We start from the raw sequence: 27,615 nt of genomic DNA on the forward strand, positions 1-27,615 counted from the left end.
ACGGGGAGCACCCTATTATAAAAAAATATATTACTCCTCAATGTATTTTAAAAATTACACAAGAAACAATAACATATTGTATTACCCATTCTCTCCAGAGCTGCCTGGTTACACCGGCACTGAGCAGAGCAGGCTCTCTGCAGATATTCTGCACCGGGGCCTATTTAAAAACATTGGTCCAAACTTGGTTCCAAAAGTACAACTCTGCTGAAGTCAGGGGGTTGTGCAGATGTAACTAAAGGCAGATGTTGATCCATATTAACTAAACTATTAAGTACATCAATCTTACCCAACCATCTGATGCCTTCTCCCATTTCCCAATATTTTGTTTCCCAAAAGTTTATTTAAATTCAGCCAGCTGACAATTTGCAAGCTTCTGGGTAACCCCTTTTTTGTAATTTCTTGCTTGGGTTTGGGTTTTTTTCTTCTCTCTCTCTCTCTCTTTTAAAGTTATTATTTTAATGTTAAGTGAATCTTTCAATTATTTTGAAAGTTAAAGATGATTATCATTGCGCAGTTCTAGCTATTCCTCTCTTCAGTCAGTAAAAAAATGACCACCACCACCAACAACAAAACACCCAAGGAAAGAAGCTGAAACAAATGAGAGTTCAATTTTTATTTCTTTTCACATATGTGTCAGCAAAACAATTAATTAATTCACCAGCTCCTTACCTCATGGGTCTGCATTCAAAGAGCAGACAAGTGACTTCGATGATCCCAGCCTCAGTGCCAGCAAATGTTTAACCTCATCCCACAGTTCAATACAGCTTGAGCAGATGGACCCTCCTCCTGAGGAACTGAGCATGGGACACACCATTCCTAAAATGGGCATATCTGGAAAATAGAAAAGTACATCCCTGAACACACCTGCCTGAGTAAATAACCTCTGTTCGTCATTCACCTGAATAAAGCACTGGCTAGTCATTGGAAACAATCAACGAGGGGAAAAAATTATTTACTAATCAATCTACAGGAAAAAGGGTTCACAGAGTTCAGAGCTTCCCTACTGGTAAGGCATTTGATTTTCTGTGTTACTACACCAGCTTTGAGACCATACAATACGACTTACTCTGGGCCTTTTCACTGATGACAAGCAAGACCCACCACTGTATCTTGGTCCTTCTCTAAACACATCCGTTTACTAGAGCCCATCCTGTAGCAGCAGATTGCTTTTTCGGAATCATATTTAAAAATCAGTGCTGTAAAGTGTACTCTTAAAAAAAAAAAGGCCATAGAAAAGGTGTGACCTGAATGCATAAGAATTTTTTGAATGAATAGGGCCCTTAATATTTAGTTTTGCCTAATGAAGTAAGGCATGAATGTAAAAGGATTACTATTCCCGTAATGTTCAATTCACACACACAAAGTGTAATTCATGGAACCTGGCTTTAATTTTTTTCATATAAATAATTAATGCTGCATTTAAAGCATGTTAAAATGTTTTATTTCTTAATCAGCTAATTTGACTGAGAAACAAAGATGCCTTTATTTTCATTTTCCTTGACTAGAGTTACTGTAGTAAAAGGTCCCCTCTAGCTTTGGCCTTCACTCTCAAGTTTGCTGCTGCCAATTAGTTTTCTAAAGTCACTATTTTACAAAATGTTTCTCACTTTTTAAAAAATGTAATTGAATGTCTGTACATCACAGAGTTTCTTGTGTTCAGACACGGGGTGTTAAACATTCTTTGGGTTGACTTGGGTCAGCTTTAAAAAATCTCAGACACTGAAACTTGAGAAGCAGTCGTGTGCTATAGTGTTTTCTCCACATCCTGTTAAGTATTAAGTGGTTATTTAAAATAGAGTTGTTATACTCAGCAACTGACTTAAAGTGCTCGATATAGTTTACAAGACGATTAATTAAATGAGAGCATTGCATGTGATGCACATGTATTTCCATAATCATTCACATTGGCCTATAGTTGCCCTTTAATTTTCATACTAATTAAAGTAACACATTGAACTGCAAATTGTAAATGGCTGCATTTCTCAGTAGATGTTAACACTGATGTAAGCTGAACGGTGAATAAAAAAACCCCAAGAATTAAGCAGAGTGGTTTTTGACTCTGATCCATTCAAGTTTCCCTACTCATTCCATTACTGGACCATGTCCATATTTTAACAAGACTGCATTTTTTTCTGTGTTTTCAGCCCCATATTTTTCTGAGGTACAATGTGCTTATTTTTTTGTATTGTGGTGTCTGGTTAGTTGGTTTCCATCTGATACAATAAAGCAGTTATACAGGGTTCACAGTTACAGATTAGGTTTTTTAAGTGGTAGTGGGACTGAGGTTTGTAATCTGATGGGCAGAAAGAAAGAAAACCGAAATGTGTAGCTATTTCACCAGTAGTTTTACCTCTTAATTACATCTGACTCATTATCCTCCTTGATTCTTGTTCAAATCTTGACACGGCTGACTTGGAGCCTGAAATGCAAACCAGAGGGCTGTACTTTCAGGTTGCATCAAGGAAGGGGGAAGTTACTCCCTAGAACATTTACTGGGGCTTGGAAAAGAGAAGGAGCAGATAGGAACAATTATCCTGTGGCTCACACAGCTGCTGGCATTTCAACTTGGCACACGCTCTGATGGGGACCACTGCATCCACCTCAAGCAGTCTCCAGCATGTAATGGACATATGGTAATTGCTATTGAATGAGAAGTAACCTTGGACTATAGGCATATGAAAGACACCTTTAAAAAAAAAAAAAAATCCTTGACAAAAAAACCCTCTGTCAGGGCCAACAGCTCAAAAATTAACAACTAATCACTCCTTTCAATGTGTCCTCCATCTAATTGCTTCCATGATGAGGTGGGGTTTTTTTTTCCTTTCAGAAATGAGCATTATAAAAGATTTCTTTTTAATTTAAAATGAAAAATTCCTCCACTCCCAGGTGACCTATCCAAGAGAAATAATAATAAGCACTCGATTGCTCAGAGAGCATCAGCTCTCACACATATTACAAGGCTGAGCGTTCATGCTCTCTTACATCCCCCCACCCTGCTCCCTTCCCGCAGCGTGTCCTATCTCCAGATCCTAACTTGGCTCGGCCCAAGATGTTATTTGTTAAAATTAACTTTCAGATCAGGCTGGAGTCAGTGTACTTGGCAAGGAGGAGAGGAACCAAGACTGCAAGGGAGGAAACAGCTTCTGGAGGCGGAGAGGGAAGCTGCAGCCCGGAGCGGGGGTTTTTGGGGAGGGGAGCGGGCCACAGCAGCACTGCAGCAGGACACAGCAGCGGAGCTGGGTTTGCTCCCAGGTTTGTCGCAGCCACCTTGAGCACCGTGCTGTCCCCAAGTCCCTTCTTGTGGGCCAGCAAAGGCTTCCCCTACATCTGTCCCCAGCCCTCCTGGCTGCAGCCGTGCAGGGCTGAGCCCCTGCTCTTGCCTTGGTGAGGGCACCCCAATGTGACCGCTCCCGTGATATGCTTTATTCTAGCAAAAGTCTTCTGAAGTTCAATCGTGGCAACGCTGAAGCGCCACGCATTGCTAAATGAATGGAGTCACGCTGAGGGAAGACTGATAGACTATGGTAATAATGCAAGACCTTTTTTTCCCCTCATAAACCAAATTTCCCATACATTTCTGGAAGATTAATTTAGATTTAGGGACATTTTGTGTAAGGTACTGGAAAAAAGACTGTAAATGCAAGGCTGGTTTCTACCTGACCTTAACTACTACATCAGCTACCACTGCTCCAGTACATTTATATATGGAAATGTACATGCACTTCAGCTTAATTACCTAAGAACTCTACAAAAGAAAGCCTTTAAAATGTTTTAATTGCAAATTTAGTCTTTCCAAGAGCTACACGACAGCGGTATCATCCATTGACTAATTAACCATGTATTTCAGCAAAAAATAAAATAACTCTTAGCTACATGGATGCAGTCCTGCTTGCCTTAAGTAGATGATGCATGTAAACATGTGCACATACAGAATTCATTTGAGTTTGTTGGATTTTGTTTTTCCTTTGAGACTGGTTGCTGTAAGTGTAATGTTAGCTTTATTTTCAAGTTTACCCTGAAACTCTGTTGTAAGAAAGCAGGGGTTATAAAGGAAGAAAAAACAAATCCTAAAAGAAAAAGCTCTTGAAGCTTTCCAACTCCTGTGACACAAAAGGACTTGATGCCTGCTACGTTTCCGAGTGGGAGGTCCAGCTGACTCTTCCACTTGGACACAAATCTCCTTCCCCCCCCTTGCTTGCTCCCCTAACTTTCCTTTGCACTAAATATACTACTAAATAAAGTGGGGACTTTCTCTTCCTCTGTTGTAGCCTGCAGAGATTGCCTCAGGTGGGATATGGCTGGTGAGGCACAGTCAGGTGGTTTCAGTTGCTGGCAGGGCAGTTTGTTTTGCAGAGTGCCAGGCTGGCACTGTAGCCCCAGCGGGACCACGGAGCAGCCCGGAATAAAAGCAGGGCTGAGCAGGGCTGCTTCAGCTCAGCAGGGTGCTGGGCATCCGGAAAGGGTGCTTACACAAAAGCCAAGGGCCTGGGAAGTCTTTCATCTTTCCAAAATCAAACCCTTTTTACACAGACTCATGACAGCTGGTTATGATGAGCAAATTAAAACTAATTTCAAAGTTAATCTTGGGCACAATTGTCAGGCTTTCATTCAGGAAACTCTCTAAACAAGCACTTAACTTTAAGCAGGTGCCTAAATCCCATTGAACGCAGTAGGATTTATACACCTGTTTTAGTGTTTTCCTGGGCAGGGATGGCCCTCAGCAAGTGGTATGTCACAACCCAGGAGTCCCAAAGTCCAGGTGGCTTATTCTTATCCAGGTTTGATTGCCAGTGCCCAGCCAGCACTGGGATCACACCACCACTAACCGGATTTTTATTTTAGTGCACATCCTGCCACACTGCAAACCTGCTGCATCCCTGCAGGCAGCTCTCCTGCTAACAAGCTGCATCCCAGAAATCTGAGCATGAGAGCCATCTAAGAAGGTTCACAGTCACAAACTGCCACTGTGGATAGCAATGCTGTTCTTTCAAGCCACAAATAGCACATTAGAGCCATTCCTTGAAGTTGCAGCTGGGGCTTTTTTCCCTTTTTTATTCTTCTGAAGACCATCATCGCAGTCCTGGCACACCCAGGATAGCACCGGGAACCCCAGTACCAGAAGTCCTCTCCTACTGCAGAAGCAAAGTGTTGGAAAGGGTGCACATTGGTGGTAATCTCCCTTTTACAAGATACAGATGAGGCTGCTCAGCGGGAAAATTAGCATGCTGAGAAAAGCTCTTCTCACCCTAGACCAGCAAACTGCAGAGCTGGTGGGAGGAGAAGGGAAAGGAAAAGGGGAGGTTGGCAATATGACAAGTAGTGTGAAGTATTTTTTGGAGCATTAACACTGACCTAGGCAAGACACAAAGTTGAAAAGCAGCAAGCATTTTCAATGAATAACCCTCCATGTTTCATAAACGTCCAGTCATTCTTGTTACTTAATTGGAAAGCAAAACCAGAGTTTTCATTTCTCTTCCTCTTTCTCCACTGGCAAGAGGAGGATGGGGAAGGAAACAGAGAAAGAAAGGGTCACCGCTAAGCTTTCTAAGGTCTTTCCTTTTGATATTGTGACTTGCTTTGGTTTTTTTTTCATTATGTATTTTCACTAAAATAAAAGGTCTCCAGAAATGCATTTGTTCTTGTTAAAACCAAAATTAAATCTGATCTACCGTACAAGGAAAAAAACTACTGGCTCCAAGGAAGACCACCTCCGTATCAGTGTGCTTACTTATTAAAGAGGGCATGTGTGAGTCAAAAATGCACTGACAGACCAGCATAGGTCAGATCCGTGAAAAAAAAACCAAAATGGATTTTTAACAATCTTTCAGCCCTCTCTTTATTAGACCTTAATTAAATCAGTGGGTCAAAGCAACCGCGGGAAAAAAAATGGTTCAGCTAGGGGACACTAATCAACCCCTTTCAGTGGACTGAAAGATATCTCAAGCAAGAACTAAGCTTTAAACCAACATCTGCCTCATGTAACACATAATCATAGACATTATTTCTTAAAAATAAGTATTTGCAGGACTACCTTTTCTTGAAAATAAAAAACTATTTATAAACGAAAATATTGCTAATAATCACAAGGTAAGTCAGTGAGCATGCTTGAATGAGGACAACCAGGCAAATCTTTTGGGTTTTGGTTGAATGCCATCCTTACACATGTTGTGAATTTTAGAGAACTCAGTGCTGAACTGAGCACCAGCTCTTGTCAGTTGGTGTTGTTGGATTCAGATGATGACACAGCTGTGTTGACCATTAGACCTGTGAGTAGTAACTGAACCATTTAATTAGATTATTTGAAAGTCTGGATTTGCCTTTTTTTGTCCCCATACACTTTGGCTAGAAAGCTGAACACTCCGTAAGATCCCACCCTTATGCATGACAGAAGGGACAAATTCGGTTACATCAATGCAACCTCAGTAGCATCAGGAAAGCTGAAAGGCTTCATCCCTGTGATGGTGGGTGGCACTTGAGCCACAGTGGCCAACATGACTGACAGAGTGAGTGCTGGCAATACTCAGCAACAGAGCCTGGCCCCCAAACTAGCATGTAACCACCCTGCAAGAGCTGTATTGTAAATACAGGCAACGCAGGGAGAACATATTGAAAGAAAATGGTTAAGATGAGCACCCTGCTTTGAAGACATAAATGATTGCTTGTGAAGATATTCAAACACAAAACCACCACCCCTGTTCTTCACAGCATACGTACAGCATGCTTGCCCTGCAGGAGCCAAGCCAAGTGGCGAGGCTGAGCTGGCACACAGAGCGCTCATGTCCCTCTGTCCCAGCACGAGCCCAGGGGAAGGAAACATGACTCAGAGCCACAGTTTTCTCCCCTGCTCACTCCTGGCTGCGGGGCAAGTCGACTTCCCCCATGCCTGGGTTGTGGCTGGGCACAAGGAACGTCTCCCCACTTCTTGTCGCTCTGCTGGGTTTTGTGCAGATCAGGGTCATCTTGAATACATTTGTCTGATTCTTACCCTAAACACAGACCCAGGATCCTGGAAGCTCCTGTTATGGCCCTGCAAAAGAAAAGACAGATTTATTGCCTTCTTGATTTATGCCACATTATGAGACAATCTTATATCCTAAAGATGAAAGAGTAGATTTTAATTAAAGTATAGCAATCAGCAATGAACAAAGACCGATTCCCAATATTTATCTATTAAATAACATATATTACCTTAAATTAGCTTACAATTGCAAACCTGCTGGTTCAGGTACTGTTAGTCGTGGCTTGTTCTGTAACACTACTAAGGGAACTGCTCTCTCTCTCTTACCTGAAGAGCATTTGGAGCTGTATTACGTGTGCGATTTAGCCAAGGAGAGTGGTGGTCTCTCCAAACCCCCGAACAGCTCTGTGCAGTTTTCATGACAGGCTGCATCCAGGAAATATCACCATGTTGCCATACAATATCTTGCTTTATTATAATAATAATTATTTGTCTCTACTGCTTAAACCACTGTTGCGTAAGAAAGTTAATATTTCCAAGGCACTGGGTGGGATACCTTTCCTGGAAAACATGCTCTCAACAGGAAACCCAAACACAGTGCTAGAGAGTTATCTTAAGTAGATTTAAATAATTAAATCCAAAATTCTCAAACCACTTGCTGTTTCAAATTTATTTCTTTAATAACAAGCTTGTTTCAGCAACACACTGGATTAGGGTTTCATTTATTCAAAATTTAAGGTCTGTCCCACTCTGAGTGTTATTTTAAGTATTTAGAGGAATTTTTGTGCTTGTGAAAACCAAGAGATTGTTGCATTATAAATTCATTTCCTCTGTTATTGCACAGGCCATGCACAGTGCAGCTGTGAAAGCGCCGCAAGAGCCCCAGCAGTGTCCTCAAGCTCAACCTAGATGGGCAAGCCTTTGCTTTTGCACAAAGAGGAGCTGGCCCTTTCTTACATCTTCAGCTACAAGTACTTCCTAAACAGCGATGCCGACACCGCTCGGCTGTGCCGAACGAAGAGGGGGTGTTTAATGACAGCGACGACTGCCCACCGGGGAGGTGGCCCAGGTGCAAACAGCCATTTTCGTGCAGGACTTCCAAGAGGGGTTGAGCCCGGTGCCCACAGAGCTGCACCAAGTGGCGTCAGCAGCTCCTCCAGCAGGTGTTACCTCGTAAGGAAGGGCTCAGCAGCGCTTGCCATCCGCACGAGCAATTTTACAAACAAGCAAGTTTCTTATACGTTCTTCATCACCTCCAGGCATTCATATTCTTTTTAAGTACAGGAACATTAATTAGATTTTGACCGCAGACCCCGGATTTGACTTACCCTGACAGGGTTTCCATTAGTGTAATCTGTAGGGGAATTCACTGTTTTAACATCTGTGCGCCTAAGGCCTATCTCACATTTACTGCCGTAGTCTGAAAAGCCTCCCTTGTATGGCTGTGTGTTTCTTCATGCTCCCAATTTCACAGAAGTCATTTCAGCACCAAACGGTAATTAGCAAAGGGATGGGCCTCGGCTGACATGAATGCAATTTATTGTTTTCCACAAGGCCCTGAACCGAGCAAACAAAGAACGCAGTCTTGCTGTCTGGCATTTTATTAACTTGTATTGTGCAACGTACCTTACTGAAGGGAGATCTCCGAGTAAATGCAGCAGCTAGTATGCAGTAACATGTGTGCTTTTGAAGAATATTAATTTCAGTTCAATTAGGCAAGTTTTGCGGGACCTCAGCCTCTAAAATAGGACAGCCACTTTTATAATTATCTTCTGAATTAACTTTATCACCACCCGACTTTTTACATAAATGCAACCTTTCATCTTTAAAATGCCAACACTTCTTCAATTTTGGCAACCGTACAGCATTGCTAATTATTTGCTCATTATGTGTGGTTAACTGATGAATCATTAATAAATGAATGAATGGCTAATATATTTTTATGGTAATTGGAGATATAACTGATTGCAGACTTCCTTTGCTTCTCAAAACTGCCCTGAATGAGCAGTAGCTGCTTAATTGTTTACAGATGATATTTATGCTACTGACAAGCTCTTCCCATCGCTGTGGTTTATCAGAGGTGAGCCCTCCCTGTGCCAGCCGCCGTGGGCATGGAGGGGCGATGCTCTCCCTTCCCTGCAGCCTCGCAGCAGACAGGCACGCGCACGCATTTCGAACGGGCTTCCCCCCAGCTCCCGGCAATGGCTGGGAGCAGGAGTACTGACACCATTGCATTTATTGTTGGCATTTCCAAGTAATACCATACCGTGACATGGAAATGATACCTTTCTGCAAGTGTTCTCCCGCAATCTGGTTGTCTGCAGTGAGTACCACAGATAGGGCAGAGAAATCAGGCTCCAGTGACATTTTGTTTTAGCTCCATACCGTGCATTACAGTAAATGGCTTATATAACCTCTCGCTGCCAGTGCGCAGTTAATGAATTCAGAGATAATTGCTGGGTTGATTTCTTTCTTTTTTTTTTTTTTTAATAACCTATCTTTCCATAAATCATTCTTAGGGTATACAGTTCCAAAACACACCATTTAAATCTGCTTGACAATTCAAATCAAAAAGAAAAGATAGTAAGATGGCCAAACAAGGCTTCTTTTTAGCTATGCACACACGTCCTGAAGATCAAGTTAAAAATGCAAAGGAGATTACCAATTCTTAATTATAATTATTTAACCAGGTGGGTAGTTTCTCTAATGAACATTTCTATGAAAACAGAATAACTAATGATGGTCTTAAAGAAGTCTTTGTCTTCCCATGTACTAATGATCACATTTATAAATATGCAGGAAGGCCCCCATGTACATTGCTAATGATAAGTAATTAAGCACCAGGCGTCAAAAGCTATAGAAAAGGGTCAGGGTAATGCAAGAGAAAATTAAAAATGCAATAAAATAAGTTGTGGAGCAAGATTAAATTTCTGGCTTCTGCAGGCCTGGCTATAAAGAAATCTTTTCCCCCTTCAGTATAAACCAGGGCTGCTGTGGGGTATCAAAACAAAATCTTCTAAGCACTTTCATTAGATTTTACTTGCCTCTGTGCTTGTACTCATATTAAAAACAAGTGAACCACCAGCCATTTAAAACAGACGCTATATTCAGTAAAGCTGCAGTTTCTCTCAATGTTTATGAGAAATCACTGTGGCTGAGATTATGACTATCACCAACCTCTTCAGAAGCATTTCAAAACTTCTGATGAAAGAAAACAGGGACATATTAAAATTGAAACCTGATTTTGCCATTATTTTTTTAATCCAGAGGTCTGCGCATGAAGGGCCCGCGATTCGATCCCTGGCAGGGTCCCCACCCAGGAGGCTCAGACCCAAGACGTGCAGAGGGCTGGCTCGAGCCCATGCCTTCGGTTCAGCCGCTGAACCCACACCACAGACCATCGCGAAGCATTAAAGGCAGTTTCCAAATGAAAAAGAAATGGGTTGTCTCTGGTAGCAAAGACGTGTTTGTCTCTCTGAATGTAAAGCCGTTAAATTCAGGTAACGCTGACACTCTTTCCTGGGAGCTCAGCACAGCGCTGCGGGACAGCGGAGGTCCCTGTGCTCCCGCTGGCCACCGCAGTGCCCCGTGCCGGCCTCCCTCCAGCATCCGGCATCCACGGATCCTCGCCACAGCTAATCCCCCCGCGCCAAAACCCAATTTTCTGGTGCTGCAGTTCAGGGTTCAACAAGAAGACAGTCTGGGTCTGAGGGAAATAACGTACTATTATTATTTCTCACTGAAAGCAGAATTAAAGTTGTTTTTAAAATCGTGGTGACGAAACAGTAAAGAGTAGAGGGAGGGAGAGACGGAGCGAGGGGGACACAAACAAGCGCCGCCCCTTTGCCGAGCACCTCACAAAATGGCGTTTGTGTAGCTGCTGCAGGCCTGCCACATCGCAGGGCCACGGCCTCCCTCAACGCACACCCCATGGGCAGCAACTTCACAAGATTTCTCGGCCTGATCTCAAATTTAACCAATGGGTTAGATTAAAACACACACCTCGTGTTTAGAGCTTGTGGACACCGTGGCATTAATTGCAAATAATGCTGTGGCATTTCTTTCAGGTGAAACCAGTGGCTCTCCTACATGTCTAGCCTTCCAGGACCTCTGTTTGAAAAGAATCTTAAGATTTGGCTTCCAAACCGACCTTTCATTGCCTCACACCGGGTATTTCTAGCACCGCCTTTAGCCCGGCCGCGGCTCAGGCTCTCACATGAAGCACCACAGCCAGAAGAGCGTGCAAGCCCTTGCCGGGCAGCGCGACGTGTGCTGACAAGCCAGCTTGGTTTTCGCTTTTATGGGCTGTGCAGGCCAGCCTGCCTGTTCGAGCTGTTTCATTTTGTCTGCAGTCGAAAATCAAATAACCTGAAATAAAGCCTTGGTGGTGAGCCACTGTGGTACAAGCGAGTGCACTTGGCCCTGAGAGCGGAGTGCGTGCTGCTGAGTCGCGGCATGTGGCCAAGCTCCACCCGGGGCTGAGGCCCAAATCCACCCTCCGGAGGTGACCGTCCCCTGCAAAATATCTGAAGGGACGTCTCCGAAGGAGACATCCTCGGGGAGTCCACGATGTCCCGACTCCGTCACCTCGTTCCCTTGGGGCAATGAGCCCATGCACGGGGCCACGCTCGCTCTGCCAAATGCTGTGCAAGCCCCCGCGGGCCCACGCAGTCGCACAGCTCTGGGACTGGCCGTGGGGGACAGCCTGCACCGCCGCGGTGCTGCTGCCGTGGCCGGGGGCTGCAGGGAGAGGGGACGAGTGTCTGCGCTGCCGCTTGCAACTGCTAAAATACGAGAGGGGTAGGAAAAGCAGGTATTGAATTACAGTTATCTTCAATTAAAAAAATGTTTATCTTTGAAAATACGTATCTGTTACTGACAAGCTCTGAAAACCACCGCTCCAAGCCTGTCAGTAAAACCAAATGTTAAACGGAAAATATTTGCCAGGATTTAAAATTAGACCTACACATTACTTACAGATGTTTCAATGAAAAACACTTGAAACTCAACCACATAGAGTAATAAACCCCACAATGGTGTATTTTTTTTATACTTCAAGTTAATTTTTATTATATAAGTAGCCATACGAAGAAGCCATTGCATACTGCTTAAATTAAATGTGGAGGAATGAAATCAGCAGTATCCCTTTACAGCATATGGTCCAGCAAATCAAATTATAAAGCTTTCCACATCTCATTAACTGCAATGAGTACAGTGAGATTTCTAATAAGTCACTTCTTTTTCATGTGAGAGGTGAGCAGTGACTTATTGTAAGTATTCTCACAGGATGACCCTTGCGCTGAAATTAAGAACTAATCTAAAATGGGAAAGGTCATTTGGTCAAGTCTGATCATAACATTTCCTCGTTATTGTTTTAGTTGGCATTGAAGCACATGCTTTCCCAGTGCACCAGCTGAAAAATGCCTTTGATAATTTCACTGACAGCGAGTAACCCACACACTGCCATTTAATGAGTTTGGGCTGGATTAGCTGACAATAAAGAATACAGTATAAATGCTTTTATAGAATGAATTTTTCAGCAGGAAAATTTCATACAGGCGTACTTAACTAATTTATTTGCATTTACCACTGAGATGTCAGTCCAAGTACCGCTCTGGTGAAAACTCCTGGTCCCCAGTTAGACAGCAGCCTCCCGAATCACAGCCTCCCCTTGGACGGAACCTGCTCCCCGCCCCCCGCTCACGGCCCACCTGTAACTGTGGCTTTGGTTGCAGCGGGCATGCCGAGGAGAGAACCGCATTCAAACACTCACTTCCTCCTCTGCACAGAAAATCAAATTATTGTACAATTGCTCATCATGTGGCTTTGCTTTATGTGGATTCCTGATTTAGTGGCAGATCTGGTCCAGGAACTGAGGCATTCCTGGCTCCCCATCCCAGGCTCAAATCTCTAACCTGAATCCAATCTCCCTTCCGCCATCAGCCTGAAATTGTTTGCTATGGGATATGTTGACCATAAAAATACAGCACAGTGCACAATGAGAGAAACATCTCAAGACAGTGGAAAAGAGAAAGCTCAGCCAGGCCAGCTGAAACACTTGGGAGGAAAATCAACAGGCTGTTTTTAGCAATTACAAAGTTGTTGGCTGATCTGATGTAGCTGGGCAGGAAATTCCATAGTTTTTGGAAACCATTGACAAAAATGTTCTGGCACTTGTATTCTCCATTTTGTACTTCAAGAATAGTTAATGCACAGTGCCCAAGAAGTTCAGCGAGCAAAGGAAAATGGGAGAAAGCTTTTCAAGTATGGAGATGCACCGTCTTCCATGGTAGAAGAAAAAGACTGTGACTTACTCGAAACCTCCTGACACACCACTCTAATGACTGGGCAGTAGCAGGAACGTGATCGTTCCCGCCAGGACGTTTCACTTGGTTATTAACCTCATGGAAAATTCTGGAGGACTGTAAACTAATCCTCAAAGGATGGATTTCTTATTTGGTCTAAAAACACTGCCTTACTTTTGTGCAGCCACTACTGAGAAGTCTGAAACCAAGCTACTGTTTAGATTAATTTAATTCCCCCTTAATGTTCATTAAATACTAAGTTGTTATTTTAGGGCACCTCAAGATGAGTTGCTGGAGCTCATTTTTGGAAAAAGCAGTGTTTGAGTGCAAAACCCAGCGTGCAGGGGATGTTCACGTCATTTCCTTTGAGCTACTTTAAGCGTCTAGCATCAAACCTGTTCAGAAGCCCTGAGGTCCTCAGGTCCAGGATTGGGGACTGGCAGGCACCTGCGCCCACCCCAGGCCCCGGGAAGAGGTGGGCACCTCCATCAGATGGCAAGCAGCCACGAGCTTGCCCTGAGCAGAGGCTAGGCCCGGGATCAGTGGCAGCAAGGAGGAGAACAGAAAGAGAGGGAGGATGGGCACCATGAGGCCGCCCGGCCCCACTGCACCACGGCCACACCTCCGGGGCACCAGCTCCACTGTCAGCTTGTGTTTCCCATGTCCCCTCTGCAACAGCCAAGCCTGCTCTCGCCCTGCTTTCCAAAACATTTGGTGGGTTGGGCAGTGGTTTTTTTTAAGTTGCATCTGAAAATTCAGGGGGTGAGGAAACCTTAAAAACACAAGTTGGAGCAGTGACACTCAGACTGCAGAATGCCTGAAATAACTTTTTTTTTTTTTCTTTTGGCAAACATGGCCAACTCTCACATCTCACTAGAATTAACTTTTGACCTCCAGGCCTCAGAGAGTCAGAGTTTCAAAAAATGCAGCTTTGCACAATGTGCACTGAATTACTGCAGTTCTCATGTGCGTACAATTGGATAATCATGTATGCAAAAGTTTAAATTAAGTAAGGCCAGAACAATGTACTTTAAAACAACCTGAGTTGTTTTGCCGCAGTGAGTTAAGCTGAGTGCAACAAAGAATTTACCAAATAAAAGCTCTGCCTCTTCCTTTGTGCAATGATTACGTTGTCCAGAGCACAGTCCTCCAGCACTCCCAGTTACACACCACTGCCTTTAGCATCTGCTGAAGATCCACAGCAGAAGAAGGACAGCATATGATGGCACAGTTGCAGGGCCTTCACTGAAAAAGGAATGCCTCATTTAAGAAGGCATTTGCCCCTCTCCACTGAATTCATCTGATGCTCTTGATTGTGCCTAGTTACTACATTTATCTAACTGCATATTGACATTCTGGGCATATGGGAAAAAAACTGGAAAAAGCCAAAGTGATGATACACTTGAACACAGCACCCTGCAGCTGTTCTGGAGGGATTAATTTCCAAAACATGGGGAGCCCTTAGTGAACTTGTAGCTCCTACTTTGAGAGCTTGGCCAGGCTGGTCTGCATGAAGGTTCGGGGCGTACGGTGTGGACATGAGGTCACTCTCCCAGGCTCGCCAGAGTCACGACTGAGCAAAGCTATCACTTTCCAAACACCAAATGTAGGCAACTGCTATTAGCATTTCCATGCATGTTTTACTTTAAATAGTTGCTGGTTGCTCATCCTTCCCGTAGCTGAAATTACCTACATACCTAAATGCATACACTTGTTATGTGCCTGCATATATTTATTTTAAAATAGCTTATGCATATATAACACAGAGAGACAAAAGTTCTCCGATGCTTGTTCCTGGAGGGGTAATAACACAGAAATATTTAAGATGATTCAACAGTGGACGGCTCAGCAGATGTCTCCAGCATGGTGCAAGACATTAACGTCTGCTGACTCATCATCGGAGTTAATTCCTGCCTGGCTCATGTTCCCGTCATCTCAGCAGCAATTTAGTACTTGGTAAATTTTCTCTCATCAGGAGTAAATGTTATCACAGACTTGTGATTATGTGCTATTTGAAACTGGTAGAGCTAAAGCCATGTGTGATAATAAAAGGTAATTGTTTACCTTTGAAGTTGATATCTACAGCCTTTGCTGCACTCTGCAGGAAATTGGGCCAGTCCACGACCGCTGGGGCAGCCAGGCTACGTCTGACACCCCTCGCCAGGGCGTGAAAATGAGGTGGGTGCACGTGCATAAGTTGAAACAAGCTAGCGGCACTTTTATAGACTTGTTTCCCCCTACTGAGTGAAGCTGAACACAATAAAAAATTCAGTAAGGAAAAAGTTCCCCTTCTATTTAATGTAACGACATTGCTGGCTAGTGTGGAGTAATCAAATTTTCTGCCGGTGGAAGGATGAGCGATGCAATACCATCTAGGTACCCATAAGCATGCCTGAGCATAGATGCAAGTGTCACAGTCATGGTGGAAGGTACGGGAGTGTGTCAGCATGGGGGTGCCTGGTGGCTCAAGCCCAGCCCTAAGCCAGCAGCGCTGCCGTCTTCGCGGGGTCCTGCCACACTTTGGCTGCAAGCGGTACCCGAACACCTGGGGCTGCGGTTTCCTATGTGTACAGCCACCACGTCCTGGGACACAGCGCAGCCACCATCACCTCCACGTCTAGGACAGGTCACTCCGGCATCCCCACAGCCAATGCACACCAGCTGATGGACACCCTGCAGGAGACAGCATGTTGGGTGCTCCAAAGGCAATTTTTCCTTCAGCAGGCAGAAGCTGGGGTGCAATTTCACACCAGCCTTAGGAAGTGGAGCCATCAGTGCCCAAACCTGGCTCTCCAGTGACCAGCCTGGCCACAGGCACCCACAAGCTCCAGCTACCATGAATTGCCTGATTTAAGAAATAGGGAAAGGTGTAAATCAGAAATACCAGTTGAAGGGATTTAGTATGTGTAACATACGCTATTAACATGCTGTTAGCTTCACAACTCATTTTCAGCGGCTTATAACTATTCCTAACAGAAATGGCCAGGGAGATGAGAGGTCTCGACATTTTTGCCTGCTTTTCCTTATTCCGTCTTATCCTCCCAAACAATCCACATTGGAATTCATAAATAAAGACATATGCGCTTTTGGAGCATGTTCAGATCAATTATCCCACATCTTTTTTTTTTTGGAGCTGGGAAGAAGGTATATTGCCTAAACGCTAATGCCTATGGATCTTTAATATTAATGTGATGCTCAAGAGATAATTACTTCTCATGAACCGGAATGAGTCTGGCCAAAAAGGTTGAACACATCCAAAATTCAGCTGATTTCAGTGCAGCTAATTCTGGTTGAGGCTTTTTTCTCCCCCACTGGACACACTGCCAGATGTAATAGAAATAAGCCCCATTGAAACTGGCTGAGGATACGTATCATATTCTGATTGGTAACAGATTTGCAGATTATTGGAGGGGGGACCACAATTTACTAAAAAACAAAAGTCAGTTAAAAATACCATTATGGTTCAGGCATAACCCCCCCATGAAATAAGTGTCTTTCCCAAGGAGGATCCTCAGATGGAAACATACCTCCTGCCCTGGCACGGGATCCCAGAAGGAAGTGAGAGGAAAGCGTTTACTGTAACCCTGCCCATGGCTGAATGCAAGAAAACTCTGGCGCCAATGGGACTTCTGGAAAAAGAAGAAAAGATGAGGTTTGGATTGAACTAAAACCTAGGAGCGGCAGACCTGTGGCAGTATGCTTTGTGGGTAACCTATAGGGAACGGCAAGGTTCAAAGCCAGAGTGAATAAAAGCTGCCTCTATCACTTTACAGAGGGAGAAGCATCTCAGTCTCTTGCATCAAGGCATGGGAAGGGGATAGCCCTCACGTGCCTGCCCTGCAAAGCAACACCGAGCCTGGCTGCCACGAGCACGGCGAGTTAATTCCTGCAGCCTGGCGAACGGCTCCTCATCGTGGAACTGCCTTCCAGAAAGCTGCCCAAAACAGGGCTGGGAAGTGAGGCAAGGAGCTCCCGGGCGGCCCAGCTCTGTCCTGGCTCCTCTGTCCTGCTGTGGATGAGTCATATAGGGAGCCGGAAAGGAAATAAATGCAAACACATGGCAGTCAAAATGGCTTTCACAGAAAAGAAAACATCGGGCTGGAGCTGCTGGAGGTGTGCAGCACGGAGTCAGTCCCGTGTGGGATGGGCACCTCTCAGCGCGCAGCTTTGCACGGCTGTCTGCCATAGCACAGGGAGTTACGAACATTTCCTGACTTGCTAAAGCTGTTTGCCAAGGTCAGGCTAAATACCTCATTTTTTCATAGCTGGGTTTTAAATGTTTAATTTACATGGTCCTGTTTGACATAGAGAAAGGCTGCAAGAGGGAAAAAGGGGCAGTAGAGCAAAGGAAAAAGAGAGCAACCCTGCAAACAACGGGAACGGAGGGAGGTAAGAGGAAAAATCTAGCTGGAAAGAATACATCTGTCTACTTCTAGTATGAAATGCAAGTATACACTCAAACACGTACATTACAAATTCAAATCTGGAAACATCATACACTTATCCCATGCCACTTTTATTTCCCTTCCTCATACAAGGACTGTTCAATGGTTTTAATTGCACTATCATATTCTCACCTTTCTATAGCACCTCCTTGCAAAGGAAGGAGGTAGCAGAGGTCAGCTGTGCTGTAGTAGATCCCTGCTGCAGGATCTCCGTTTCCTTTGCTTTGGAAGAAGGCTTTCAGCCAGGCCTGGTCTTGCTGCTCCTCAGGCAGTACCTCTGCAGCTGCTTTTGCTGAGCTTCTGCTCTGATAGGAGCACCCATAAAACATCCCCATAATTTTTAGCTTCGTGGTCTGACACCATCTTCCCAACGAATGAAAGGGAAAAGACAACTATATTTTCAAGAAAAGCTCTCAAAATTTGATGGGACAATGGACCAAAAAAATTTACTCTCTTGGTAGACTTACTCTACTCCCCTCCAGAATGATGGGACATTTTACAAACCATGGCGGTACTGCAGGTTCCTAAAAAGTCATAAAGGTTTTTCTCTAAGCATGGTCAACGTAATGATTTTTACCAGACTCCTCTACCAACGCAGTCTGGACCTTGCTGTGTGTTCCTGGGCCTTATTCCTTTGACCTTCTGTGAAGACCTTTCTATAAACAAAAAAGATGCCGTGTTTTAATAACACAATGCATCTCCAAAGTCAAATAAAATACTCATAATTAAAGATACTCACAGAGCGGGGCCATGACCTTTCAAATGCCTGAGTGATAAAATATTTCAACCCATTAATATTAGCACTTCAAAATTGAGAGGAATTCAGTAGTTATTCCCACAGATACTTTTCATATGTATAGCATGGATCTCAGGTTTTATGATGAATACACACATACATTTCAGGTGTAAAGGTGTAAGAGAACTGCCAGCCACGGCCTGTTTTGTTAGCATGAGGCAAGATGCTCTGCTCAGCTTTTGCATAATGATTCAGCCATGATTTTAAGTATTCAATTCTACTTGTATGACTTCTTAAAATTCCCTGCAATATAATTATACTGATGGGAATGTAGAAAGATAATTGCTTTTAGAGAAAAGTTTCTCTTTTGTTTCACATTCATCTGGCTTCCATAAATAGAACAGGAGACCTTGAACAGCAGCAATATGCATCCATGTGTCTCTAGCTATTTATTTACAAAGCTAGACCTTGACAAAAGTAATTTGTTCAATAAAATTAAAAAGGATGCACAATAATTCATTTAGACAAAAAGGCTTGAAAAGGAACGTCACCGGGAGCATGCCTCATCACTGGAAGTGATCAGCTGATTCCTGAAGAACTGGCAGGTGCTCTCCTTTCAGAAAGCAGCAGTGAGGTAGTACTTAGGAGAGGAAAAAAGTGAGCTAGGAATCAGAGCATTTCTTTATTCAGGCAATAATTATACAAATTAGATCCATGAAAGCCAGAGAATGACTGTGCCTTGAACCCTCTCTGTGTGCATAGAACAATGGAGAAATTAATAATTAAATCTATTACATATGCTCATAAGTCAGCACAAAAGATACTTCACTAGCTCAAACAATTCTGCATTTTCATTTGAATAAAGCTTTCACACATTTTTTTCTCATTATATATGTATTATATTTTAAATTTAACAGCTTATTTTGTTGCCTTTATGTCTTGAATTAATAAGGCCACACTTTAATGCACTAATGTTGAATAGCATTAGCATGCTTTACAGTCATTACTTGGGGGGGAAAAAAAATCCCTAGTTTCCCAGTGGCGAAATCAATTTGCCCATAACTTCCTGTCTCCCATAACCTCTGCTAGCATAGCTTGAAACTTTGTGCCGCTTTCCTTACCCAAAGACTTGTTTATACGTCGTGGCTGCGGACAGGGCAGGATCTGAAGGCAACGCTATTCTGTTAAGTTTGCACAAACAGTTCAAGAACAGACCAAAATCTTTTCAGCCAGTTAAAGCAATTAGCAGGCCAGATACACCGACCTAATGCTATTTCCCTTGCAAGAAATAATTTAGCCTCAGACACACAGATGGCTTAGTGAGTTCTGACCCAGAATTATTTTCCTTTGGCTGGGCGGGGGGACGCAGACACCCGCGGGGCTGCCAGGGGTGCACAGGAGAGCAGGGGCTGGAGGACCAGCCACCTTCGCCCCTTCCCAGCTGGGTAGAAGGACCGGCTGCGGCATCCGAACGCCGAGGGTGGAGGGAAGAGGAGACGGGGGAGAAAAACCGCCGAGAGACTTCAGATGTAAAAATTACCGAGAGTTCCTCCCAAGTCCTGCTTCCTAGACGGAGGCTGATTCCAGGCCCTCGCAGCCTGCAGCCCACGCAGGCCCTCCGAAGGCTGCCAAGTCAAATAACGCTAATTGCATTACAGATTGCGAGCAGAATTCGCTGTTCTTTTCAACTAAACTGAAGACTTTCCATTTCCATTTTGTTTGGGGAATTTAAGTGGCGTGCGTATTCCTACCGCTGGCCGGGATACGGGGTTAGGAAAGGGGTGGCAATCGCTCACTCAGAGACCAAAAGCAGATCTGTAAGCTTGAGAAACCAGAGAGGGGAACCGAGGGAGCGTGCCGGAGGCTGACAGCTGTGGGAAGAGCCGCCTTGGCGGAGGCTTGCTGCCCCTCGCCTGCCTTGGGCAGTGCAGCCTGACGAGGGTGGCTGGACCCCGGCCCAGCGCGGGGAGTGGGGACGCTGCCGTGGCTCGCCCGCCGTGGGTGCCCGCAAACCTCCCACTCCCCGACATGGGGCACCCGCACCCGCGCTCCCCAGCCCGTCCTGGGAAGCACCGGCGGGGTCAGCCTGCGGGGGACCCTACGCCATGGTACAGCTGTCGCCCAACCCCGAAAACGGGAGCCCGGGGCGAGCGGTGCTGAGGCTGCTCCCCGGGCGCCAGCGGGGGAAAGAGCCCATCTCCCGGGGCACAACCGCAGCTGGGGGCGCTTCCTGGGGTCTTCAGCTGTTGTCAGCATCACGACCCAAAATTCCCTCCGTTCCGCAGTACCTTTTGGAGAGAATTTTAAAAGGTTTAAAAACTTCACTAGGGAAAACAGATGCCCATATTTAACTTAAAAACCTTACATCATCCTATTATTTCCTCAGAGATCTGTAATACAGAAACACGCGCGCATGTGTCCTGTCTCTTTTTGCTTAGCTGCACATGTCACATTCAAAATCCCTAACACGACCCAGTCTTGAAGTACTCTGCAATTATTAGGATGGCTCCCGTTATCTGGCAGCTCCAAGGAGAAAGGAACTCCGATTTTTGGAGCAAACAGAAATTCTGACAAACCCTCCCATCGTTCATTTAATACGGGAAGACTCTAGCCCTCTTGAAAACCCTCTTCAGGATTGCTAACCTCACTCCATCAGCTGCAGTGTAATATACATTTCGCACTGCAGCATCCCTTTCATTGGCGTTTCAGCTGAACAGAGATGTTATACTGTCACGCTTATTTAAGCGGAAGGGTTATCGCCGTTTCTTCATACAATACTATATAGCTCAAAGGTGCAATAAGAAGCCAAGAAATATGCCAAAAAGGTTTGGGAAAATAAACAACGTCAATTTACTCCTCTAAGTATCTTCATGACAAATTTACCTGGCGGCGGGTGAGATAAAATGCAGCACTTTAAATACCTAAACTAATCAATAGAGAGAACCGAGCGTGCAATCCATTTTCTGACAACGGCAACCTTTTAAGGTTAATTCTTCATTCACATCAATACAGTGCAAGGGTCGTTATTTAACTTAAAGCAGCCCTTCATTATATGATAATAATTAGGCTCAATTTAGCGCTAAAATTAGCCACCAGGAAAGCCGCCGCGCTCAAAACGAGGGCCGAGCCGGGAACGCAAAACTAACGCCCGCACGTTCTCCCGGGGGGGTTCCCGCCTGCCCCTCGCTGCCAGCCCGAAGCGCCGCCTTCGCCGCTGCCGAAAGCCGCCTTCGCCGGCGGCGGCGGCGGTGGCTGGCAGGGGGCGGCCGCAGGCGCCCCCCCCGCCCCCTCCCCCTCCCCCCGCCCCCGGGGCGGCCGCGCGGCGCGGCGGGGCCCGGCGGGGCGGGGGCGGGGCGGGGGCGGGCGGCGGCTTTCCCGCGCTGCCGCTCCTCGTGCGCCATCTAGTGGCGGCGCTGGGCGGCTGCCGGGCCGGCGGCTGCCCCCCGCCCCGCGGGGAGTCCCCGGGGGTATGTGTGTGCTGTGTGTCGTCGTCGTCGTCCCCGCCGGGGTTTCGTGGCGGCTTTGCCGTACGGCAGCCTCTAAAGGAAGCGAAACGACGACGGCGAGGCTGTCCGTCCCCTTGCCGCTTCGGTCCGCTCTCGGAAGCGAAGGGCAAAGGGCAGCGCGGGCACGAGCAGCGAGCCTGTCCCCGCCGAGCAGCGCGATCCCGGCTCCTGAGCCCGCAGCCCCGTAGCTGCCTCCCGCGAGCGGCTCGGAGCCTGAGAAGGAGCGAGCCTGGCAGCCTGTCCGTCCCCCGGTTCCGCTCTGAACGCCGTCGGATTAGAGGGCAGGCCCTTGGGCGGCAGTTAGGGCCATGAGAGCACGAACGGTCTTTCCGATGACCGGTCCCGTCGCTGTAACGGTACAGTGGCCACCCCCTACGAAGGGGAGGGCAGAGGCGAGCAGCCCCCACGCTAACCCGGGCGCAGGCGGCACCCCGGCTGCCCGCGGCCTCGTCCCCCTCCCCACGCCCCGCCAAGAGCCGGCGGCCGCCTGCCGTGGGCGGGGGTCCCGTCGCCGCCCCTGGACGTGGGCAGCCGCCCGCGGGTTGGTCCCTGTCCCAGAGCGGGGCCTCGGCGAAGAGCGGGTGAGGACGGGGCCTGGCCCCGCTCAGACACCACGCGCCCCGGGCTCGCCGGCAGCGCGGGACTTGTGTTACGTGCCGGCCAGATCGCTCCATGGGTTAGTGCCAACAAAAAAAAATCTCCTGTGTGCCCCTGGGGAAGCCACTGGGTACTGCCATGCCTCAACTTTCCCCTTTATAAAACAGAGCTAAGTACTTTTTTTAACCATATAATAGCACTGCAAAAATCCAATGCTGTTTCCAGTATCCTCATCTCTGAATATCCCTCCTTTTCTAACGCGTTATCTGATTTCTGTCCCCCGATGGGCTCAACTGCTGCTCCGTCACCCTTCAAATATTGCTTAGAGAAAAAAAACAAAATGTCTGTGATTAAACAAACAAAGACACTGTTTACAAACCTTGCCCTGGAACATTCTCCACTGCGTCCTAAACGACACCAGGGAGCACTGGCGTCTGAGGTACAGCACCCAAGTGGGGACAGACAGAAACCATCCGCACAGCTCTGGGACAGGCAGTGCTCTCGCAGCCGCCGGCCAGCAACACCATTGCTATTCGTGTACATTCAACTTCACAAGAAGGAAAAGGATTAGCAGCACTTCTGCTCAAAGCAAAGGAGATAGCATGAGTTTAAAACGGCTTTCCCGTGGCCACACAGGAAATCTGCAGCAAGACAGAGGGTATGACCGGAGACTTGTGACCATGGTTCACACTGAGAGCGGCAAGGGGCCACCCCTTCAGCAGTGGTGGAAGGGCACATGCACACGCTTCTGAGATACGAATACGGAGCGAGATTAATGCCTTTCCTTGGCAAAACCTATCAGCAACACGGTTGCAATTGGCCTAAAAGGTGAATTAAAAGTGAACTCCCTCTCAGCATTTGCATTGGATTGCTTTGCTTTTGACTTTGTTTCTCATAAGCAGAGCATTACGTAGATCCAGGAAACTGAACTTTAAAAAACAAAACAAAACCCCAATTCTTGTATCTATTTATTAAAAAAACCCACAAAACGGGTCTTTTGCCTTCCATGAGAGCCACCTGCAACACGCAGCCATGGAGTGTCTGTCCCCTGCGCGTGCTGAGCACTGGCAGCAGCCCGCAGCAGTTCTGGGCAGGAACTGATTTCACTGATTTTCCAAAGGTAAGTGCATCAGCACAGATCCCTGCCTGAGTCAGAGCAAACACAGGAGACATGCAACATCTCTGCCAAGGAGGCCAAAGGAAGTGGCAGAGCCGTGGGGTGCTGCTGGGCCAGGAGGGAGGGAATTGATTGCTCAGAAGCAGGGGCAGTGGCAGCATGCTCCTGATGAGCACCACAGATTTCACATGCCCTGGACAGAAAGATCCTTGTATCCCCATAAAAATGGAAAAGCTTCTTTTGAAGGGGAGGGCAAAGACATGTAGAAACACCCAGGTTCAAACAAAGTTTTATGAGGAGAGTTGGAGTGCACTCAGCCTGTAAAGCGGCCGAACGGTAACGGTAGTGGCAGGCCACCGCCTGATGCACTGCCTGGGCAAAGGTATCCAATGGTGGTGTATTGTCAGGATATGCTGCAAGTTTTATGAGAGGGATACCACTGTCAACAGGTGATTGAATAGCTTTTCACATAAGGAGAAAATGACGGACCTTGCCAGGGATCAGCAAGGGGAAAGACAGAGACAGCCATTTACCTTGACATCTTTCTTCCACACAAGCCAAACTAATTGCACACATCAAAAGGAAAAGGCAACTCATGGCTTTTGTCCGCTCCCAATAACGATCAGATAGGTTCTTCCTGTCTTCTCCAGCAGCCCTTCCTCCAACATAGCATGCAGAGGAGGAAGAAAATACAGCTTTGAAGGTCAGGTAATGGCCTAATTAAAGCGGAATTCCAACTCCAACGCTGCAGCCCTGCCCTTTTAAAGAACAGTGCTGGGTCAGGCTGTCAGTTGAGGTTTAGCACCACTGGTGCTGTTAGCACACCCCTAGTAATATGGTCTTTGGCTTAACGTGGGTCATTTGACATGCAGGTTTCTAAATAATTGCAGCAAGTGCAAAGAGGCACGTGTCAATTTTAAAGCTGTTATTGCCTTGTGTAGTGCACCTACCCCCAGCCCCTCTGGAGATGGGGAGAGCTTGCAGAGGTCATGAGAGCAGGTCTCACCTTCAAATACCAAACCACAGAATGGATGATCAGGGACAGGGAGGACAGTACAATAGCCTTTGCAGCAAATGGTTGGGCAGACTTTAAATCTCTTGCTTGCTCAGAGCCCCCAAAAGACTGCAGCGATCCTGTGGGCATGGAAAGCCCTGGGGGCATCACTCTCAAAAGCAGATGTGATGCTACAGTGCTCAACTTGCACAGGTGCACATTTATGGCACAACAGCATTTCTTTAGCATGTAGTGGAAGGTAATAGTCCTTTTGACAGCGTTACTGCATGGCAAGGACACAGGTGTTCTTGGGCATGTTTTTAGTTGAATGTAAGCCTGAATGTATAGCAAAAAATTAAAAGGTTTTTGGCATGATCTTGTGCTTTCATTCTGTATTACTAGTCCTTGCTGGGGCGGGCGAAGACACTTTCTTTTTCAAAATGAAGCAAAAATAACCTGTCTTTACCCTGTTAAACATTAGTAGAGTTTGGATAAGAGGGATGTTGGTCTGGGAACACAAGTGGGCAGGTTCTATATAACATGATGTTTTCTACATCTCCCCAATTCTTCCCACCAGCTGCATACTTCACCATAAGGCTATCTGAAGCATTTACTAGCCAGGCCTCTGAAACAACACTGTTCTCAATGGCTACAGATGCCTAAAAGGATCAGATCACCTTCTCTGATCTTTTTCTCCTTGGTTTTTGAAGTGGTTAATGTAGCGGACAAACGAAGAAGGTAATCATGGCATTTCTCTTCTCCGATCACACAAAAACTCAGAAGCAAGAATCATACTTAGGGAGAGAAAAGCAGGCGCAATTGCTGCACTCTAATCCCCTAACGCTGCCAGCACAGACAGCTGTTCCTGTTCTGACCCTTTTCCAAATGAGTCAAAGGAGTTAGTTCCAACTTTCAGAAAGTTGTTGTATGTTGCTTTATTTCCCACTTCAGGGGCTAGGATTCATTTTGGAGTCTGAGAGAGCAACATCTTGTACCCTGATATGGCTTCAGCCAACAACAGCAAGTTCAAGGGATTCATAACTCATGACTGGCGCTGCAAATACAGTGCTCCCCAGACACCCACACCTGTTCTTTGACCCTTCCCGGTGCCTGAAACATGATAGGCAAGTACATAATTTATTATTTTATTACATTAAAATGCTAGAGGTTAGTACACTTTAATTGGGAGCATTAGTCATGCCAAGTTACATGGGAAGAAGCTTTGCGAAGAGACATAGGAGCCCTTGCAGGGCTCAGGAGGTGTCAGCCGAAGTCCTGGCTCATCCACAACATTCTTGCATAGCTGTAGGCAATTCACCTACACCAACATCCCTGCTATATTTGCAGGCAACACACTCCTGGCTTAGGAGTGCAATGAAAAGCCCAATCTTGCTGTTTTCTCAGCAAGAATCAATATCTAAACACCTCAGCAGGCATACCCACAGGGCAAGGACCCGTTCCTCAAAATTGTTCCTGTTTTCTGTACCCGACGGCTGGCAGCAGCATTCTCGCTGCCAGCAGAAATAGGAATCCAGCTGGGCCATTCCCTCCCCTGCACGGGCCATCTCTGCTGAAGCAGCAGCGGCCCCACGCTGTAGCTGGGCAAGGGGCGAGCCTTCACACAGGCAGCAGGAAGGATCAGAAGATGCAGTTTCTCAGGACAGATAAATCCCACTTGTGTTTCAGTGCCTTACCTCTGATACAGGATAACAGTACCAGATTTTCTAACAAAAACATTGCAAAGGATAGGAGGGCTCTATTCAATACTATCTGGTAATAATCAGATATTATGGCAGTCACATGCCAATACTACTTACCAACACAGGCTTCCTTTTGATCTATGGCACTATTGGTTTATGTGCCAATAAAAATATTTATGTGCAATAACACTAACACAGCTCTTACACCAAGTTATGTACAAAGAACAAGCACCTATACTGCTCCCAAGTAGGAGAAGAAAGCTCTTACCTGATGGAGAGACTTTTCTCTACTGGATAGATGATGACAACGACAGATGCCTAGAGATGAGTAGAAAGACGAGTAGTGCAAGATGCAGGAATTCACCTCCTCCATCTACATTAGTCTACTTGCTTCACACGTGCAGGGTGAAACATCTGTCTCTGATGAGTAACTGTGGGGAAGTTGCTTAAACTTCTCAGTTATGCTCTATGTCATCTGACAGACTGGAAAATCATCATTCCTAAAACCAGACACCAATATGCCACAACTAGCCTCCTCCTGCTTTGCCCAGCAGCCAGTTTTGCCCATCACCTGCATATTCTTCACAGAAATTTGAGACATGAACAAATGTTGCTAATAAGATAAATCTTATTATCTGATGCATTTATAGACAGCTGATGTATCAGCAGCGGAAGCCTACAAACTGATCTGCAGAACCCGAAGAAACACTCCTAATCTGAAGGGACGTTCGGAGAGCAGAATCCTATCCGTTTTTTAAGTGATGTGGGTGGGGTTTTGCCCCAGTTTTGGGCAGGTGGAGAACTTGGCTTTGTTTTTCATTTATGTTGCTTAAAGATTGTTTCTCAAAAATCTTTTAAGATTTTGTTGCTGGCCTGTTTTTTATGGCAGCAACAGCATATGAAAAACAGCTATTTGTTCCTCGAGGGTTCCCCCTGCCCCCACCTGATTTGGGAAGAACAACAGTATGGGGTTTTTTTGATTTATATGGAAAGAGGAAACCACCCTGGGCAAAAAGTCCACAGTCAGCAGAAGCAGCACTTTGTCTTCAAAGACTTAGACACAAGGGTTCCAAATGATTAATGTTTCTAACTCACATTTTTCTTGCAGATGTGATTACAGAAGAGAATATGAAGAGGAAATGATTTTTTAAAAAATTGTTAGAAATGTATTTTCCTAACAAGGAACAACAGAAAACAAATTTCTGGGTAGTCTTAAAAGAATAAAGTCAACAATTACAAATTCAGATGCCAAAC

General features: G+C 45.8%; 1 long non-coding RNA gene across 1 annotated transcript; it reads right to left on the reverse strand.

Annotated features, from left to right (window-relative positions):
• Window positions 1-676: 676 nt before the first annotated feature.
• LOC142035477 (uncharacterized) lies at window positions 677-26,750 on the reverse strand. The gene is made up of 4 exons (XR_012651899.1): window positions 26,630-26,750; window positions 6,989-7,030; window positions 2,354-2,422; window positions 677-834 (listed from the first exon to the last, which is right to left on the reverse strand). It is a non-coding gene; the product is annotated as an uncharacterized LOC142035477 (long non-coding RNA).
• Window positions 26,751-27,615: the final 865 nt, after the last annotated feature.

The sequence above is a fragment of the Buteo buteo genome, chromosome 10 (assembly GCF_964188355.1).
Source record: "Buteo buteo chromosome 10, bButBut1.hap1.1, whole genome shotgun sequence".
Taxonomy (NCBI): Eukaryota; Metazoa; Chordata; class Aves; order Accipitriformes; family Accipitridae; genus Buteo; species Buteo buteo.